The sequence below is a fragment of the Myotis myotis genome, unplaced genomic scaffold (genome assembly GCF_014108235.1).
Source record: "Myotis myotis isolate mMyoMyo1 unplaced genomic scaffold, mMyoMyo1.p scaffold_m19_p_4, whole genome shotgun sequence".
NCBI lineage: Eukaryota > Metazoa > Chordata > Mammalia > Chiroptera > Vespertilionidae > Myotis > Myotis myotis.
Genome location: NW_023416346.1, coordinates 42,826,507 through 42,832,506, shown reverse-complemented (window position 1 = coordinate 42,832,506; position 6,000 = coordinate 42,826,507).

The following is a 6,000-nucleotide window of genomic DNA, read 5'->3' as shown; positions in this document are numbered from 1 at the left end:
TTGCCTGCAGTATGCAAATTAGCCTCCATCTTTTGTTGGCGGTTAATATGCACATCGCCCTGATTAGCCAATGGGATGTGTAGCAAAGGTACGGTCAATTACCATGTTTGTCTATTATTAGATAGGACTAGAGCCCAGTGCGTGCAATACATAGGGTCCCTAGTGGCTGCTGTTTGCTGGCTGGGGCCTCCCTTCACCGCCGTTGGCCGGCCGCACCACCACCACCCCCATCTAGAATTCCCGGTGGAGGGGACAATTTGCATATTAGGCTTTTATTATATAGGATTCTCTTTGTGTATTAGGCCTACAGTGCCGAAAATATGACTTCTTATTTGGTAGACTAATTACATTGCAAGATTTGCTTTGTGGGTATTTTTTTCAAGGTTAGCTTCATAGTGGCACTTACTAAACTGTTTCAGAAGCTAAACTATGTTCCAGAATCTAAGAAGCTAAGTTAAGTTCCAGAAGTTAAGCAATAGGACCAGGATTCATAGTCATGCACTATATTGGGAACCAATCTCAGGTCTTAATTTTATGTAAGTCTACCTTATATGCAATTGGTTAGACATTTCCTTTTACTATTTTTCCCTTCTTAGAAAGTAATACATATTCCCTGTAGAAAATTCAATCATTATATAAAGGTACAAATCTCTTACTATTATTTTAATCAGCAACTAAAGACAATCACCATCAATGATTTGTAAACATTTATCCATTCTCTATGTTTATATACACATGTACATAAATAAATTTATATTAATGGGATTATTCCATATGCAGTATTTTATAACTTTTCATTTAACATATCATTAGTTCTTGTCATGTCAATGAATATAGAGACTGAACCCTTAATAACTTGCGGTTAGCACATTGGTCTTGTCTGCTAGTAACTCTTTCTTAGGGGAAAAAAAATCCATTACATGCTCCATGTGGTCCTAGTGAGGAAGACAATCACAGTAGTATCTCTCCAAATGGTGTGTGGCAGGAAATTAGCTGACTCAGGCCTGACAATAAGCGTTCCCTATGCTCTCAGCTAGAGGGATTGCCTAAAAACAATCAACATTAATCGTCCCTGAGATTTAATATATGAACACTGAGAGAAAGTCTCACATCCTTTGGGGCTGAGATTTATTAAGATATTATAAAATAAAGTTGCTTATTGCCATCTTTGCTGACTACAAGAAAGAAGCTGTCTGGGATAGGAAAATTGAAGCCAAAGTACAAAAAGAAGCAGAGATAAGCAAAAATAAGAGGTGGACAAGAAGAGAGAGTATTGGCATTAGCCAGGTAGATCAGTTGGTTAGAGTGTTGTCCTGATATGCTAAGGTTGTGGGTTCAAACCCAGTTCAGGGAAAATACAAGAATCAACCAATGAATACATAAAGTGGAACAACAAATCAATGTTTCTCTTTTCCTTCCTCTCTAAAATCAACCAATAAATAAAAAGGAGGAGAGAGTACTGATATATCTTGTACCCTAGATTCAGCATTAGACTATATAGTTAGTGCTACTATAAGGCAAAATATGCTTTCTTAAAAATCACTGCACTAGGGAGAAACCAAGATGGCAGCATAGGTAAACACCTGAAATTGCGGCCTCGCACAACCACCTAAAAAATACAACTAAAAGACAAAACGGACATCATCCAGAACTACAGGAAGGCTGGCTGAGTGGAAATTCTACAACTAGAAGGAAAGAGAAAAGCACACTGAGACTCAAAGAAGGTGCAGAAGTAAAGTGCAGAGGTACGGAGGTGCACGCGAATAGGGCTGGCACCTGAGGAGGCGGTTGTCTTTTTCAATCGGGAGGGAGTCTCAAGCTCCTGACTGCTCTGAACTCCAGTTCCGGGTGAGTTTCTGGTGACCCAGACTCATAAGGGGAGAAACTGGACTGTCTGGCAGCGGGCAGAGCTCGAGGGCGGCTTTCTCTCAGAGGTGCTTGCAGCGATTACCGCAGGACACTGAGACCCAGGGCCTCTTAGGGTGGGGCTGAGGATCAGCCATAGCTGTTTGCTCCACCCTGTTGATTCCCTGAGACCACACCCCACCCAAGCTGTGCACAGAGGTTTTTGCATATGAATGGCCTGGCCCTTTGCAATCTAAAATTACCTAACAAACTGCAGCTGGGTCAGAGAGACCCAGAACATCCAAAAGAAGGCCCAAGGCCCCACAGCAGCTTCCATTGCTACACAGCTAGGCCTCATCTGGGCACCTCCAAATCCCAAATAAAGAAGAGGAATCTGCAGATCTCTCCATAGCTCCTGCTGCGTAGCCTCAGGAAGAGGCTAAATTAGCACCTCCTTAGATCCCAGAGCCAGTGTACCCAGTGGTCAGAGTGGGACCATCCAGATTACAACTCCTCAGATCCATAAGGGACAAACTCAGGGGGCAGACTCAGTAAGCACCAAAGCCCCACTGAAGCAAGTCTTGCCCCATAAGGTATCTCCAGCACAGAAGTTCTCCCACCATAGACACATCTGATTCTCACAGCCTATTGGCCTGGAGGTCAATTCCTCCAAGTGATACCAACAACAATCAAGGCTTAACTACAACAAGACTGTGCACACTGCCCACAAAGGGGTGCACCAAGAGTGTCCACCTCAGGTAATTGGGGAGGCTGAGTCACTGGGCCCTATAGGACACCTAGCACAGAAAGCCACTCTATCAACACAGGGAAGCATAAAAAATGCGGAGACAAAAAAGCAGGTCACAAATGACAGAAATGGAGGAACACAAACTACTGGATATAGAGTTCAAAACCACGGTTATAAGGTTTTTCAAGAATTTTCTAGAAACCGCTGATAAATTTAGTGAGACCCTTGATAAATCTAGTGAGACCTTCGAGGATATGAAAAAGGACCAACTAATAAAGAATAATATAGTCGTAACCAGTTTGGCTCAGTGGATAGAGCGTTGGCCTGCGGACTGAAAGGTCCCAGGTTTGATTCTGGTCAAGTGCATGTACCTTGGTTGCGGGCACATCCCCAGTAGGGGGTGTGCAGGAGGCAGCTGATCGATGTTTCTCTCTCATCAATGTTTTTAACTCTCTATCCCTCGCCCTTCCTCTCTGTAAAAAACAAAAAAATTAATAAAATATAGTAAAAAAAAAAAGAATAATATATAGAGACCCAACAGCAGACTAGAGGATCGCAAGAATCAAGTCAAAGATTTGAAATACGAAGAAGCAAAAAACACCCAACCGGGAAAACAGAAAGAAAAAAGAATCCAAAAATATGAAGATAGTGTAAGGAGCCTCTGGGACAGCTTCAAGCGTACCAACATCTGAATTATGGGGGTGCCAGAAGAAGAGAGAGAGCAAGATATTGAAAATCTATTTGAAGAAATAATGACAGAATACTTTCCCTACCTGGTGAAAGAAATAGACTTACAAGTCCAGGAAGCGCAGAGAACCCCAAACAAAAGGAATCCAAAGAGGACCACACCAAGACACATCATAATTAATATGCCAAGGGCAAAAGACAAAGAGAGAATCTTAAAAGCAGCAAGAGAAAGACAGTCAGTTACCTACAAGGGAATACCCATATGACTGTCCGCTGATTTCTCAACAGAAACTATGCAGGCCAGAAGGGAGTGGCAAGAAATATTCAAAGTGATGAATAGCAAGAACTTACAACCAAGATTACTTTACCCAGCAAAGCTATCATTCAGAAATGAAGGTCAGATAAAGAGCTTCACAGATAAGAAAAAGCTAAAGGAGTTTATCACTACCAAACCAGTATTATATGAAATGCTGAAAGGTATCCTTTAAGAAGAGGAAGAAGAAAAAGGTAAAGATAAAAATTATGAACAACAAATACATATCAACAAGTGAATCTAAAAATTAAGTGAATAAATAATCTAATGAACAGAATAAACTGGCGAATATAATAGAATCAGTGGCATAGAAAGGGAGTGGACTGACAATTCTCGGGGGAAAAGGGGTGTGGGGGGTGCGGGAAGAGACTGGAAAAAGATCGTATACCTATGGATGAGGACAGTGGGGGTTAAGGGCAGAGGGTGGGGTGGGAACCAGGTGGAGGGGAGCTATGGGGAGAAAAAAAGGAAACAACTGTAATAATCTGAACAATAAAGATTTAATTAAAAAACAAAAACAAAAAAATATCACTGCACTGATTTGCTCAATAAAACCCACTGGGCCCTAGCCAGTTTGGCTCAGTAGATAGAGCATCGGCCTGGGCCCTCATGGGGCTCATGCCGGAGGCAACCAATCAATGTGTTTCTCTCACATCAATGATTCTCTCTGTCTTTCCCTTTCTCTTCCAATCTCTCTAAAAACCAATGGAAAAATATCCTCAGGTCAGGATTAAAAAATAAAATAAAATAAAAACTCACTGGGTTTATGGGGAAATGGGACTAATAGTACATCTAAAAACTGTGACACACACACACACACACAAAGATATAAACCTAATAAAAATGGTAGCAGTGTCTTACGCATGTTAAATGGTTAAGCAATATATAAAGGCTACAATAGATACAGCACTCTATTTTGAAAAAAACCCTGAAAGTTGCTTGTAGAAATGGGTATCAGAGTGGGTTATGCTTGTGAGTTATTGCAAAGCGATGGAAGAAAGGTTATCTGAAATCAGAGGGAAAGAACTGAGGTAGCTAGATGTTTGATATATAGACGTGGGGAGGGGCGTGCGTATTTTGTGTATTCCTAAATGACTTAATTCAGCTGGGTGTAATTTTCTGCTTTCACTTAGTGTTCCTGACTAACAAAATTGCACATAAACAAATGTAAAATTTACCTCATTCTCAAATTGTTCTCTAATATTTTAATCACAAAAGGAACAGGCAAATGTTATATCAGTGTGTATTTGATTATGCAAGTGAATAAATTCCCTTTTTAATTGTTTAAGATAATTCCAGTTGGCTTTCTTCCAGAGTCCTGAACAGTAATATATGGCTACTTAATATTCCATCACACAAGAGTAACACATTTAAAATTCCAGGGTGGCCTTTCTGTGTCCCTTAACACATATGTAGACTATCTTTCTCTAACTTTCAGTTCTTGTGTGCTCAGAAATTAAAATTTCATTTCAATATTAACATAAACAAACCATCATTAAGAAGGTGAGGTTCATTTGAAAAAGATGTGAAGATTCCAAAGCCAAACAGAAATGATTTACTATCATAATCCGTAACATAGCTGACCTTTCAAATCGTTTTGATGGTTGATGATTGTAGACATTTTTCTGGGCTCTGGCAAATTTTGGCCAGTTTCAAAATGATTTTTTCATTAATTATGATACTTCAAAATCTATAAAAACTCTCACAGAGATTTCAGTATTAAATCTTTTCATGTCAATATTGTATCTCAGATCACCTAACCCCATACATTAAAAGCCCACATGCATTACAGTGTTGTCAGTGATGTTCTGAGTGATTACCCATGCGTTGGAACAAAACTGGCCGCAAGGATACTGCCAGTTTGTATTCTTTCCAATAGGAGAGAGCAAACACACCACAAAGTTGTTCCATACTCCAGCTTTTGGAACTCCTAAGGAGAGTTTATGCTATGCAGATAAGGAAGTATACAAAGTTTCCTCAAACCCACCTTAGTCTTAGACCTGTGTAGTTTTTTAAATCATTGTGAACTAGCCAGGTAGGAAAAGGCATTATCCTCATTATTATCTGTAAGTATGATTCTGTTTTGAAACTGATTCAAATAATGAGTACTTTCAGTTCTGGGGTACCCTAGAAAATACTATCCTACGGGTCAAGGGTTGGCAACATTCTTCTGTAAAGAGCTAGAGAGAAATTATTTTAGGCTTCGTGAGGCACACATAAACAAAAAGGCCTTGCTGTGTTCCAATAAAACTTTATAAAAACAGACAGCACTAAAGATTTGTCCAGCGTTCCATAATTTGCCAACCCCTTCTTTGGACCAATAGTTTTCACTTTCTTTTTTATTAATAAAGCCTTGGGAGTAGTCTATGGAGGCTTAGAGATGGCCAAGCAGGCAGTGATCTGAACT